Consider the following 14,288-nt stretch of genomic DNA (forward strand, 5'->3'; position numbering starts at 1 on the left):
CTGGAAGGGTTAAGGAGAAGTGAATTTAAACCAGAAGATGAAAGGTTAATATTGGTGGACCAAGCTCATGGACTATGTACATGTTCGTTTATAAAATCTTTTGAACATGTAGGAGAAACAGACAAATGTAGATTTTGTAAAACAGAATTGGAAACGGTTGTACATCTTCTTGCTGGTCGTGATATAATAATGGCAGAAGGACTGTATACTGAAAGGCATAATAATGTGGCTAGAATGTTGCATTGGGGATTGTGCAAACATTATAGTACTGAAGTAACTGAAGAGTACTGGAAACGTACAACAAACCATTATAGTAAATGATGAAGTTTATATCACTTGTGATCACCCATAGCCAACAGTTCAAAAAGTAATTGTGAGTAAACCTGATATAGTAGTCCATGAAAAGAAAACAAAAAATAACATTAATCTTTGAAATTGCTATACCCAGTGACTACAGTTTCTTCCATACAATGAAACCCAAAGTCATAAAATACCATGATTTACAAGCAGAAACTAAGGCAATGTGGAAGAAGGATACACATACAGTTTCAATAGTAGTGTGAGCAACAGGTCTTATAAAAAAGAATTTACAGTCATACTTAGATATGTTACTGATACATTGTATGAATTTATGCTTATCTTGCTAGAAGCTCCATTGTGGCTGACTGAGAGTGTTTCTTAAATGATATGGAGCTATAGAGTTGACATAAGTATATTTTTTGCACTTTAACTATTCAGTGTTTCTTATCAGTACTGCACTGTTTTTATTTATTTGCTTAACAGTACTGCAGTGTTTTTATTTATTTGCTTGACTGAATTATTTGCTTTTCTGTGTCTGCATTTATATGTTTGCTGACCTCTGGTTGAATTTTTGTTTTTCTCCCACCTGACTGGTGTTGTGTTCTTAAAGTTGGTGGCTTTTGTTGTTGCCCACCCCTACTGTAAATTTTACCTGGGATACTCCTCCCAGTCCCATCTCATTAGTTCATTCTAACTAATACAGAGATCATTTGGGAAGGCCAAACTCCTTAGATCATTAACCTTCAATTATCTTCTGTTCCTCCTCTCTCCTTTTCCACTTTACTAACAAACAAACAAGAAAGACAAACACACTTTATTCAGCTGCTTTTAATGTGTGAGTTTCCTGCACCTACTCTATTTCTTCATCTTACTTTTTCTGCTACTTGCTACTGCTTGTTCTCTAAAGTGTTCAACTGCATCTTTTTGTTGCATTTATTACTGCTTGTTTATAGCCTGTTTAAGTGTCTAAGCCTCTTAATTTGTATTTAAGCCAAAGGCTTTAAGCCTACCCCTTAGCTTTCCCTGGTCTTTCTCCCTCAGATTCTGACAAATATGGATGGACAATTTCCTACAGTTTCTCCTGCCAGTTTGGTTGATATGTGCATCCTGAGATAGTGTAGCAACTGCTTCATATACATGGACAGCCATCTACTACTACCACTTAAGAACACAGTTTGCAAGCGATGCAATTACATTAGGAACCTAGAGTATTTCCTCTCTCCCTCACAGGCCAGTATATCTGGCACTGAGAAAGCTGTCAACACAATCACTACACCTCAAACACCACCCACACCTACACAACACACATTCGCATGTGCAGAGGTCCTCAACAAAAATAAACCCAAACAAAGGAGACCGCAGAGGCAAAAGTACACAAGAAGTCCACAGCCCTCCACACCATATACCATGCAAAATTCACACACCTGTGTCTCACAGCCACTAAGGCTTAACCATAAACCCAGCATATTAATTATAAGAGTCTCCATTGTGAGACACACACATATGTGCCACTCACCAGCCTGGATAAGGAGAAAGTCAAGGTTTATTTGTTTGCCAGGGGCCAGAATCCACCATATCACATACGCACTTAAGTCTCTGAACAACAGGTACTGTTAAGACTCTATCATAGTCCATGTTGGCATGAATGACTTGAGTCATACCTCCCTGAACTATATGAAGAGAGACATGATTGAGCTCACAGTAAATGTGTCCCAGGTGGGTATGTCACTAGCCTTAAGCAGCATTCTACCATCACCCAGAATGATATCTCAATACAAACAGAAAATGATTGACTTTAACAATTGGCTTAGTTTGTATTGTCATTCCAGGGGGATCCAGTACCTGACAGCCTAGGAAGATATGACCGAAAGACCATGATGCTTTGCCAGAGATGGCCTGCATCTGTCTCACTTGGGTTTCAGGATTCTGGCAAAAGCTCTTGCCTCCCCCATAGTGCCTTTTTTTAGGAAAAGTGATGAGGTTAAAACTACCAACATAAAACATTCAAAAAAATGCAAACTAAAGGTCATGCTGCTAAATGCCAGGAGTCTAAACATGAAACTACACTCATTGCAAGCATTCTTAACCCTGGAAAATGCTGACATTTGTGCAGTCACAGAAACCTGATTCAAAGCTGTGGAGAGCACCCCAGCATTACCTGGTTACTCATCCAGTCATACATTCAGACCTCAAACTGTGGGCAGTAAAGCAAAAGGAGGTGAAGTTTATATTAAAGACATACACACCTCCAGGCTGGTCAAACAGTATATGCACAGGAGACACTCCAAGTGCAGTTAACTACTGACAAGACCACTATACAAATCACAGCTAGCTACCAGACACCAAATCTGCCTCAAGATGACCAGTCCACCTATCTGGACCTCTTTGACTCTATCAAGATTCAACCCTTTACCCTGAGCCTGGGTGACTTTCACTAAGTAAACATAGACTGGAAGAACTGCTCATGCCAGAACACAAATCCCAGTGATTCCTCTATTTAGTCAATGCCAATGCTTTGGAATAGCTACTTGATACCCCCCACAAGAGGTGGTAATATATTGGACTTGGTATCAACCAACATGAGTAACCACTGCGGCATCCCTGCAGTATCATCCTTCCTGGTAAGATCAGACCATAAAGAGGTCACTTTCAAAGTCAACATCTCCCTGGCCCCCCTTTAGCTAGGTTTAAACAAAAAAAAACTTCTCCAAAGCTGATTACAGCCTCCTGAGCAATGGTATAAACAGCTTAACAGCCCCCTCCTCCTCTCTGAGAACTGGCACCAGTATCCAAAACTATACAAAGCACTATACAATAATTTATATAGATGCATGGAATCAGGAAAACCTGACAGGAATAAATAATCCTTTGCAAGGAAGAGTAAGGTTGTCTGGTGGATATCTACAATAAATAAACTCTATAACAAAAGGAAAATATTGCTGCCCAAGACAAAGAAGGAACAGGTGCCCAGTTGGAAGCAATCATTCCTTAACCTGAACAAGCAAAAAAGAGCATTAGTGAAATGCTAAAAAGCAAACTTTGAGTCCAAATTGGCCACATCTGTTTGAGACAATCATAAGGCCTTTTTCACATTTGTCCACACTCTCAAAGGAAGCACCCAGATCTGTTCAGAACTGGTGGTCAAGGACACTACATATACAAATGCCATAAATATAGCAAACTTTCTGGCTGACAGACTCAGTGAAAACTTCACCCCTCTATCTCCCATCAGTAAATCAGGACATTCAAAATACCTGCCCCCTTCCTCCTATATCTAGGGAACAGGTCATCACTGCTGTCTCAAAGGCAAAAAATACAACCTCTTGGGACCTAATAACATCCCACACTGCATCCTAAATGAACCCAGGCAGGAACTTGCAGCACCATTAAGCACCCTATTCCACCAAAGCCTGAGTACCAGATTTGTCCCAGCTGAGTGGAAGACAGCCACTGTCATCCCTTTGCACAAAGGTGTGCCATCCACAGATTTGGGAAATTAAAGACCTATCAGCCTAACTAGCCCGATCTGCAAAGCTATAGAATGGATTATCATGGACCTCATTAACAAGAACATTGGCAACTTCCAAACAATTGATTCCACACAGTTTGGCTTCAACAAGGTGAAGTCATGCCTGTTAAATTTGATTAACTTCTTTGAGACAGTCACCAAAGCCATGGACTAGGGGAAAATGGTGCACACCACCTACCTTGACCTGGCCAAAGCCTTCAACACTATTCCCCACTCAGGCATAATAGATGTACTCTCTCAACTAGGCATCAATTGGTATGTTACCAGATGGGTAGCTAACTGGCTCACTGATATAACCCACCTAGCAAAATAGGGAAAGTCACCTCAAGAAGTACACCCATAATGAGTGACATACTCCAAGGTGTGGTCTAGGAGCCTCTGTTATTTGGGGATATACTTTTCTGAGGTACAGGCCAAAACCAGTGGTCTATGTCTGACCAAGTTTGTAGATGACTGCAAGCTGGACGCTGTCATCAATTCTCCTAGTGATGAGGACATCCTTCAAGAGGGTGTCACCAAAACAAATGACTTTTGCCAAAAGCATGGCCTCAAGCTGAATACTAAAATATGCATCATCATCCCCTTTGGGAAGAGTGATGTCCCTACAAATTATCATATTAATACTTTCCTAACCACACAATCAGTTGTGAGGGATTTGGACACCCAGGTTGATAGCAACCTGACTTTTTATCACCATGTTGCTTCCGTTGTATGGAAAGCTTTCTACATGGACCATCTCATAAGTAATGATATTTCATCCAGGGACAAGGAGGTCATAACATTATAAGGCCCATTATTAGGTATAGCACCCTATTCAGTGTGTACCTCGCAAAGCACATGCAGCAGCTGGAGAGACCACAGAGGTTCATCACCAGGAGAATTCATGGCCTCAAAAATCTACCATGTGCAGATAGACTGAAAGCTCTATCCCTCTACCCAGTTTCACACAGACTCCTCAGAGGTGACCTTTGTCTAGCATACAAGCTGATGTCAGACACCACCTTGATGGGACTGCTGCATATCTGCAAGACAAGCTCCACTCAAGTAATCTGCATGCATGGCCTCAACCTTCTCTATGATATCAATTGGACTTGTTGCCAGGACAGATTTGTGTCCCAGGGACTCCTCCATCTGTGGAATAGACTCCCTCTCCACATCAAGCAGAGAACCTCTTTACCCCTTTTTAAGCGCAACATGATAACTGGATGGGAAACAGAAAATACATCCCTGGGATTCCACCTGTGTCCCTGCTGAACAGGGGCATTAGGTGCTGATTTGTCTAAACATGGGCTAAACTGTTGGCTAGGCTTATAAGGGTCTCATGCCCAATAGCCTAGTAACTTCCTATGATCATATGATCCTATGTACATATAAAGAGTCATTATTGGGAACATTGCGGTGCTGCAAAGAACACTTCTGGTTAACACCAAAGAGTAAAACAATACTAATTTCATGAACTATAATCACACTTTGACTTAGGAATGGGGTTCATTCCTGTTATGGTAATAGAAACCCAAAAGAATTGGAGAAACTAAAAAAGGGGCAATAGACATATTAAGATTGTCTTATACATGTATTAATCTGAACATTAGTTCATGACAGATATGAACACATGTGCATACATAATTGCATGCATGCTGATCACATGTGTGTGTCTCTGTGTGAAATTAAGTGTGCAATGTACAGAATATATTGAGAAACAACTGCATATGCCTCAGTTGTGCTACTTGCATTCCTAACAGCTTTATGCATAGTTTGAGAAGCTGTCTTTTGAAGTATACCTGCACATTGGAAACACAATAGAAAATATCAAATCCACACTGTGAACATCACTCTCATAACAGGATATATCAACGTTATAGAATGATGATGGAATCAACTATGAAGACCAGTATAACAAGGCAAAAGCATATTTCAGGGATGGTGCAGTTAATAACTAGTGTGTTCTGTGGATGGGAACAAAATACTTACATGTGGGTTAACTTAACACAACAGCCACATTATGTGTGTGTCTCTTTATGTATGTGTAAGGTTGTGTGCAGAGTCAGAAGTACATGACATGAGTGTATCCTACTGTTATCAATCTAGTCCCATGCAGAAAAAAATATTTTTGCAATTGTATCTGCCTATGCAGCCATTTCATACAGGCCTCCCAACATTTTCTCATAAACATACATTGCTGGTGTCAAAGGCCATTTTGGGACAGCATGTGAGACATTTCTACTACCATCTTCTTCTTACTGGACACTGCTGATGTCATCAGCTATAAAGCATTGACTGACACTACAATATCGAGACTTTTGCTGTGTTGTTTGCATTGAATATTGTGTTCTGTACATAAGTAGAGGTTCTAATCTCACTGTGATCAACTTCTGAGTGTAAGTGTGTGTGTGTGTGTGTGTGTGTGTGTGTGTGTGTGTGTGTGTGTGTGTGTGTGTGTGCATCTGTATTCATTTAGTTTATGTTTCATAGACCATTTTAGAACATGTGAGACACTCCTACTATTATGTTCTTCTCACCAGACCCTGCTGATGTCATCAGCTATAAAGTGTTGTCTGACACTGTAATAGCCAGACTTGTGCTGTGGAACTTGTGTGAAGTACTGTGTTCTATAGATAACTAGGTAAGGGGTTCTAGTCTCATTGCTTTCGGCTGGTGTCATGTGAGCCCACAACTATGTCAGACACTCCTCTGACCATCTTCTTGAAACATTCACTAATGCTGTCATCCTGTATAAAGTGCACTCTGACATTATTCAAATCAAACTTCTGCTGTGGCTATAAAGTTAAGTATTGTGTTTTATGGCTTCTGTAAATAGATATTTATAGTTTCTAATCTGATTTCAGTCAACTTGAATGTGTATTCATTAAAATAATATTTAGTAGACAATTTTACACTGAGATGTGAGCCCACATACATGTCAGACACTCTTCCCAACATGTTCTTCTCAGCATCCATAAAGTTCAACATGACAGTGTTAAAGTCAGACATATGTGATGGTACTACTGTTACATTGTATGGAATTTATCTACCATGCCTACACTGGTGTAATGCTCATATCATACCCAGTCTACTGCTGTGTGAGTGTTTGGTGGTACATTACAGCCATTGATTGATTGTTTGAATCCCTTTTCATTTCACTACCATTTAGGAGAACTTTTACCATGGCCACATTCATGCAACACCCATTTTTTTCCCTCTGGCCACCTGACATCCTTCCTGCATAGGAGTGGAGGATGCCCTCATGTCAAAGATGCATACATATGTCATGAAGCAGAGTCATTCCATGAGCCTCTCCAAGCCATCTCCAGATCACTGGATGTCTGTTTGCTAATTCTGTCATGGGTTGCACATGTCACATATGGAGAGTGGCAGTATGCTATGCAACAAAATACACACATATGAACATAGCCTTACTATCTTCCAGCATATAAATATAGGAAGTTTGGTTTAAATTGTATAATAATGTCTAACAGTTTATGTCATTTTGGCTGTTAGCTTAACAATGACCTACGACCCTGTGAACATTTCATGTGTCAATGTTGCTGTCATCAACATGTGCTATGTTGAGGTATGAGGCCAACAAGAAGGTATTACAAGCTGTGATCTGAGTTAATGTATTGATGGCTTCAGCTACCATTTATGACATGTTCCTTCCATAACAGCTGTAGTAATATGCCTCCTGAGAACTATTAACATGAGCTGATACTATGTATATTTTTATTGTAGTAAGGTAGGTGTTTTCATCCAGGTAAAGTCAGTACCCCTCCTCCTAACATCCCTCACTCCTCAGAAAATATTGCTACCTCATTCAACACATAATTCACACAAACCATACTATCACTAGCTAAACAACACAACCACCCTCCCCTCCAACCCACACCTTCAACTAGTAATCTCCCCACTGCCTTCTCTTTTTCTCCTGTACCAACCTCCAACATAAAAAAAACTCTTAACTCAATTTAAGCCCACCAAATTAGCAGCAGACAACCTCCCAAGTGAATACCTACAAATCGCAGCTGATGCTCTGGCCTACTCAGTATCTATCTTGATTAACCGATCTCTGTCAGAAAGTTACATTCCCACACTGAGGAAAGTATCACATATAATTCCCCTCCACAAAGGCGGACCCTCCACAGAACTAACCAATTACTGCCCCATAGATATTCTCTTGCCACTTTCCAAAATACTAGAGAGATGCATACACTCTCAGGTCTCAGACTACCTCCCTACTAACAACCTCCTTTCCAATACTCAGCATGGTTTCCGACCAAACCATAGCACCACCACTGCCTTACTCTCCTTTACTAACACTATCCTTCAGCATAAAAACAATGGCTATCTCTCCTCTGCTACTTTCCTAGACCTATATAAAGCATTTGACATGGTCCCACACAAACAACTTATCTCTGTCCTCAATAACCTATCCTTCTCACAATCAGTCACCAACTGGTTTCAGAGTTACCTGTCTGACCACCAACAATCCGTTGTATGGCAGAATGACATATCTCCCCAACTACCTGTCTTCATAGGGGTTCCCCAAGGATCCATCCTTGGACCCCTACTCTTCTCTGTTTTCACCAATAATCTAGCCTCTGCCACCAAACATGGCACACTCATACAATATGCAGATGACTCAACCATCATCTGCTCAGCCCAGTCTCTACCCAAACTGCAAAAAGTCACACAGGAAGCCTTTTCCTCTGTTGAAACTTGGTTATCCAATGACCAATTAATACTCAACCCAAACAAAACTAAACTACTCATCTTCCAACCCACCAAACATACTCAAAACAACTCTCACTTTAACATCACAGCAAAAGACAACATCACTATATACCCAACTGAACACACCAAATTGCTAGCAGTGGAAATAGACAATAAACTAAAATTTGACATTCACATATCCATGACTATAAAAAAGTCCACAAAAAACTAAGAGCATTATACAGAAATAAGCTACTTCTCACCAAAGCAGCAAAGATTTCAATAGGAAATTCCCACTCTCCACCCTACTTTATGCCTCTCCAATACATAACAACCTAAGGCAATGCAAACTAAACAAGCTAGAGACCTGCTACAACAAAATCGCCAAATTTGCCACAGGGGCATCCTACTGTAGTCACCACTGTCTCTCACTTGCCAAACTGGGCTGGCTTGAACTCCCTCACCTCCTTCAATGGTATTAACTCTCACTCGCCAACAAACTAGTAAACCATCCACTAAATGTCCAATCCCTCCAGAATCTACTCCAACCCTATTGCACCACCAGACCATTAATATCCAGCAACAAAAATCACTTGCAGATCACTAAAGCCAATAACTCTGCTGGTGAAGCACTATTCTCTTGCACCATAGCCAAATTATGGATCTCCCTCCCACCCACAATTACCTCCATACCATCATTCACCCACTTCAAAACTTTACTAAAAGTGCACCTAAAAACATGCTGGCTATGCCCTTGCAACTCCCACTCTAATATCACCCACCCCATCCAACCACTACCTTTCTTTCCACTCCACTAACTACCTTGATTATAGCAAGCTCAGATGCCCATAAGCCTAGTACTTATTATACAGTAGGAACTTCTTATTGTAACATTTGTTAATGTCTGTTATGTACTTCACAGATAAAGATTTTAGTTGTCTGCTGATGTACTATGTTCTTCATCTGTAAATATGTTGTAAGTAATTGCTATGTAAATTGTTAATCACTATGTAATCCAATGTAACTACTGTCTGTTTATTTTAACTGTGGAGCTTTTCTCCCCGGGCCTCCGCTGAAAATGGACCTACGTCCAGTCGGACACTCCCGGTCAACAAATATAAATAAATAAATAAATAAATAAATAAATGAATAAGATCAACATTCTATGCAGTTCTCATTTAATCATCACAGTGAATCCTGCTGTATGGCACAAGTGTGAATGTGTATACCTATCATCATTAAATGCTCTGTGACATACATCAGTATAGATTCATACTGATTACATGGGCACATAAACTTTATTTCATTCAAATGTTGTAATGCTGCAATATACACACAAATATGTTTTGATTCAACTGTAACCCTGTGGAATTCATTGTATGCGTAACTGTATTGCTATCACAAGGATTGTTTAGGTGGTCTCTAGCACCATTGTGTGGCTATCAGCATTTGTCTCAGTAAATGTTCCACATAAGCCATAACTAATGCATTTGTAATGTGTCCTTATATCTTATCAGGTTTCTGAAACACAGCTTTCCAATGAAAAACATATAGGTATATGTTGTGCTATTGATGTAATTACATGACATTGGCAGAGTTGTACGAGAGTGTGAACAATACTACTGTGTGGCATGTGATGCACAACCAATGATATTGGAGGTGTTGTCACAAATCATCTATTTAACTAAGTGTGAAATGTTAAGAGGAATGCACAGCTAAGAACAGAGCTGTTTGTTGATGCCAACAACAATACATAGCTGGAGAAAATAGACAATATGCTTTCTGAGAGTTTTCATACCTCTCAACCTCTTAGAGAAAGAAATCTGAACAAAGACATTAAATATGGGGGGACAAAGGTCCAAAAATAAGGACACATTTTAAATATTCCTCCTACAAACTTAGAAAATTGATAGACTAACAGGTTTTGCTTTAGCATGAATTTTCTGAAAGGCATGAAGTCTGAAACTCTTCTGTCATTATTTTTCCAGTTCAACCTTCAATAATTTGCCAATGATTTGCCAGAAAACCACAATTTTATGAGAAACAGACCAAACATATGAGGCAAAAATCTGGACACTCTGTGAAAATCTGTACAGTTTAAAGGTATGACAGTTTGTCGCACACTTCACCCCCTGTCACCTCTGGCCATGAGCCAAAGTATACATGCAAACAGTACTCAGTTTATCTTCTCAGAAGAGCAGCACATCTGTGTACTCTGTAAGGCTAAAAACATAGGATCAATGATCACAGACAACATCCAGTGTTGCCGATACTGTGACTTACAGCCTGAAGTAGCAGATACAGTTGGATCCCTACTTAAACAAAGCTGCAGACAGCTTATGTTCTTGCAGAAGGGTGTACAGCAACAGTCATCCCTCTGAACAAAGGGGGACCGTCACCTAATACAGGGATTTATAGACCCATAAGCTTGGCTCTCCTCATCTGTGAGGCAGACCAGCTACTCATCGTTGACCTTATGAAATGGGACACAGGTAATCTCAAGTCTGTGTACCAAACCCATGTTTGATTTATTAAGGCTACATTATGCCTGTTAACCTGACTGACGTCTTTAAAAAGGTCATCTAAAGCAGGCATAAGGAAAAGAGTGTCATCCCACATAACTTAATTTGGCAAAGGCATTTGACAGCAATCCACACTCAGGGATTACAGACAAATAAACACCTACATCACCAAGTGGTTCCACAAATAAATCACACACAGTACACATCATGTTGAAGTGTGTGAAGTCATCTCCAGGTAGGGTTCAGTGACAAGGTCCATACCTCAGGGTTCTATACTAGGGCATTTCCTGTCCAGTATTTAAGTCTTACAAGTCCAGACAAACTTCTCCATCATTTGTCTAACCAACTGTGTGGATGACTGCAAATTGTGGACAATCATTAAATCCAAGAAGACTATTGATATACTACAGAAAGCATTAATATACAAAAATGATTGTTGCCAGAGACATGGAGATACACTATATGAACAAAATGCATGATTATTTCCTTTTGAAAACAAATACACAAGCTAATTACAATATCGACAGCACACACCTATGAGCAGACCAGGTGGTACATGACCTGAGTACTCAGGTATATAGTAACCAGAACTTCTATCAACATGTGACTACAGTGATGACAAATCCTTTGTATATAGCATAAATCCTGAGTATGGGCATACCATCCACATCAAGGGACATTATAGTCCCATTGTTCTCAGCCTTCATCACACCAGTGATTGAGTACAATGCACTCTTTAGCATGCACCTCACCACTCACCCACCAGGGATGATTTACTCAAGTGTATTACATTTACCACAGTGTGCTTCCTCACATCCTTTTGCTCATGAATAATTATTATTTATGATGAATAACCACAAGGAGTTGACAATGCAGACTTCCCTTCAAGGTGTTATGCAAAATGCATGTGTGATACATCTTGCTGTGATATACCCAGTAAATGCATAGCTCATTGACAACATTGATTGCATGGGTTACATTCATGTGAATGTGGATTGTGGCATATATATATATCTATATATATATAAGCCATGCAACTGGATCAACTAGCCAGCATTGCTCATAATTTAAATGGGTCTATATTAAATCAGCAAATGCTTAAAAAAGCATATGCTGATTTATTGACACCCGTGTAAGCAAAAGCTTGCAATCCCGAACACAGAGATAATTGCTGTTCCACAAATAAAAAGACAGAAAAACTTAAAACATTATACAAAGTGGGGGCCTTCACCCCCCCACACCCCCTGATGTGGGAGGCTGTGCCCTCCACCCCCCACTACTTAAATATAACAACTCCGTGATCGCACTACATTGACAAAAATGGCAAAGTAACTGAGGCGGCCAAGCGATTTCTTTCTCAGGGAAAGAAATCATTTATATTCTGTTTCGCTATTTTGCTGTTTCATGCTTTCAAGTTCGATCATATAATAGGAACCTATTTAAACTGCAGGTAAAACTGTGTCCCTCTTAACACCTCTAAATGATGTTAATTTTTGAGGAAGGTGTGCTTGATTTCTGTTATACATTACTGATAAATCATGATAGTTGTACAAGTGTGTTAATGCAGAGCATCTATAATAACTAACAATCACATATTTTATGCCAATGACACAGACTAATGGTGATATTATTCTGAAGTTGGCCATGATTGCGTGCTTCTGTTCTACTGTTGCCCATGAGCCTGTTACTATGTGTTCCACTAGGTCGAGACCTATCCTGATATTACATTCATATTCAAGCAACTAATTTTGTACATCTTCACAATATGCATCTCCCCCCTATTCTACTGTCCTTACTAAATGTCCTCTCCAATGCCAGTACTCCCGGAGGGTACCACTGCACCAGCTGTCAGGGTAATACTACTTGATGTGGAGGCCCCAGGTAGTGCAGGTGCTACAGAAGCAGTACTGCCAGGTTGGGTCCCAGATTTGCTGGACATCAATGTGGCAGCCATAGGAAGGGTGGCAGGCCGAGGTGTACTGGCTGGTCTACCTCACTGTGCTGGAAATTATTTTGTCAATTGGCAGAAACTTGATGACGTCAGAAAGTTGGGGAAAGAGAAAAAAAATGATAATTAAAAAAATCATATGTCACATACAATAAATTAGTATGATATAAATAATATATTTACTTTCACATTAACTATACTTTTTAAAATCTAGGAACTATGACTGATAATTGTTCCAAATGATCCTTACAATATGCATATATTGCACATATGCTTTACAAATAATACAGATTAAGTTAACAGCATGGCACGTATGACAATTTTGGTGAAATTATTATGTAATATTTTTTAATTATTTTACAATATACTTGTTACCTATTGGATATGAACCTACAACATCTGAATACACTATTGCAATTGACTCCAACAGCTGGCTTGAGCTACAGACTGAAGCATGCATGTTAGATTTTACAGTTAAGATATGCATGCTTAATTTGCTACTAATGTACAGAAGAATGATAAAAAAGAGGCCAAAAAGGATTAAAGGTCCACCCTGGTAAAGTATGAAGACAATGCAAGGAAGAAACATATGGACCACCACACCAAAGACCATATAAATAGTGTAATAAAATAAAACAAAAACAGAACAAGCGCTTTCAGGTATCCCCTTCATCAGGTTCACAAAAGGTTATATAGTCGCAATTTAAATAGTAATGTCTAACCAATCAAGAACTAGGTCACCTCCCCTTCAGAATAGGTTTAATGGGAAGCACACAATTGAGACCAGGCACTTTAAAAGGGGTCCAAAAATATTCTGGACTCCTCTACATCCCATCTTTGAGCCTTAATTTTGGCATTTTCCCTTCTAGCTCCTGACATGTCTGTATAGGTCAAACAGCAACAGTTAGAATGCTTTCCTGCCAATTTGTATTATCATGCTTATGGCCATTGCACAAATCTGAACAACCATGCTAAGCCTGTTTGGATGATGCTAACCAGAGATCAATACTGCCAAACAGAGAGGAAGGCAGTTTATGAACTTGAAAAGGTAATGTGACAGCTGCCATTATTTCATAGTTTTATAAGTTCATAGGTGTTTACTAGGCTGTGAAGACTGGTAGAGAAGGGTGAAGGCTGCCAACCTAGCCAGATAGAATTGTGCAGATAATTCTGTCATTTGTAAATATGAATGTAAACTACAGGCTTGTTGTCTTAAATGTAAAGAAATACTGTTACATGTGGAACTGGAAATAAATGTGACAACAGTGTACTCTACTGACCA

This window comes from Protopterus annectens, chromosome 2.part0 (genome assembly GCF_019279795.1).
Source record: "Protopterus annectens isolate FY-2018-M chromosome 2.part0, PAN1.0, whole genome shotgun sequence".
NCBI lineage: Eukaryota > Metazoa > Chordata > Ceratodontiformes > Protopteridae > Protopterus > Protopterus annectens.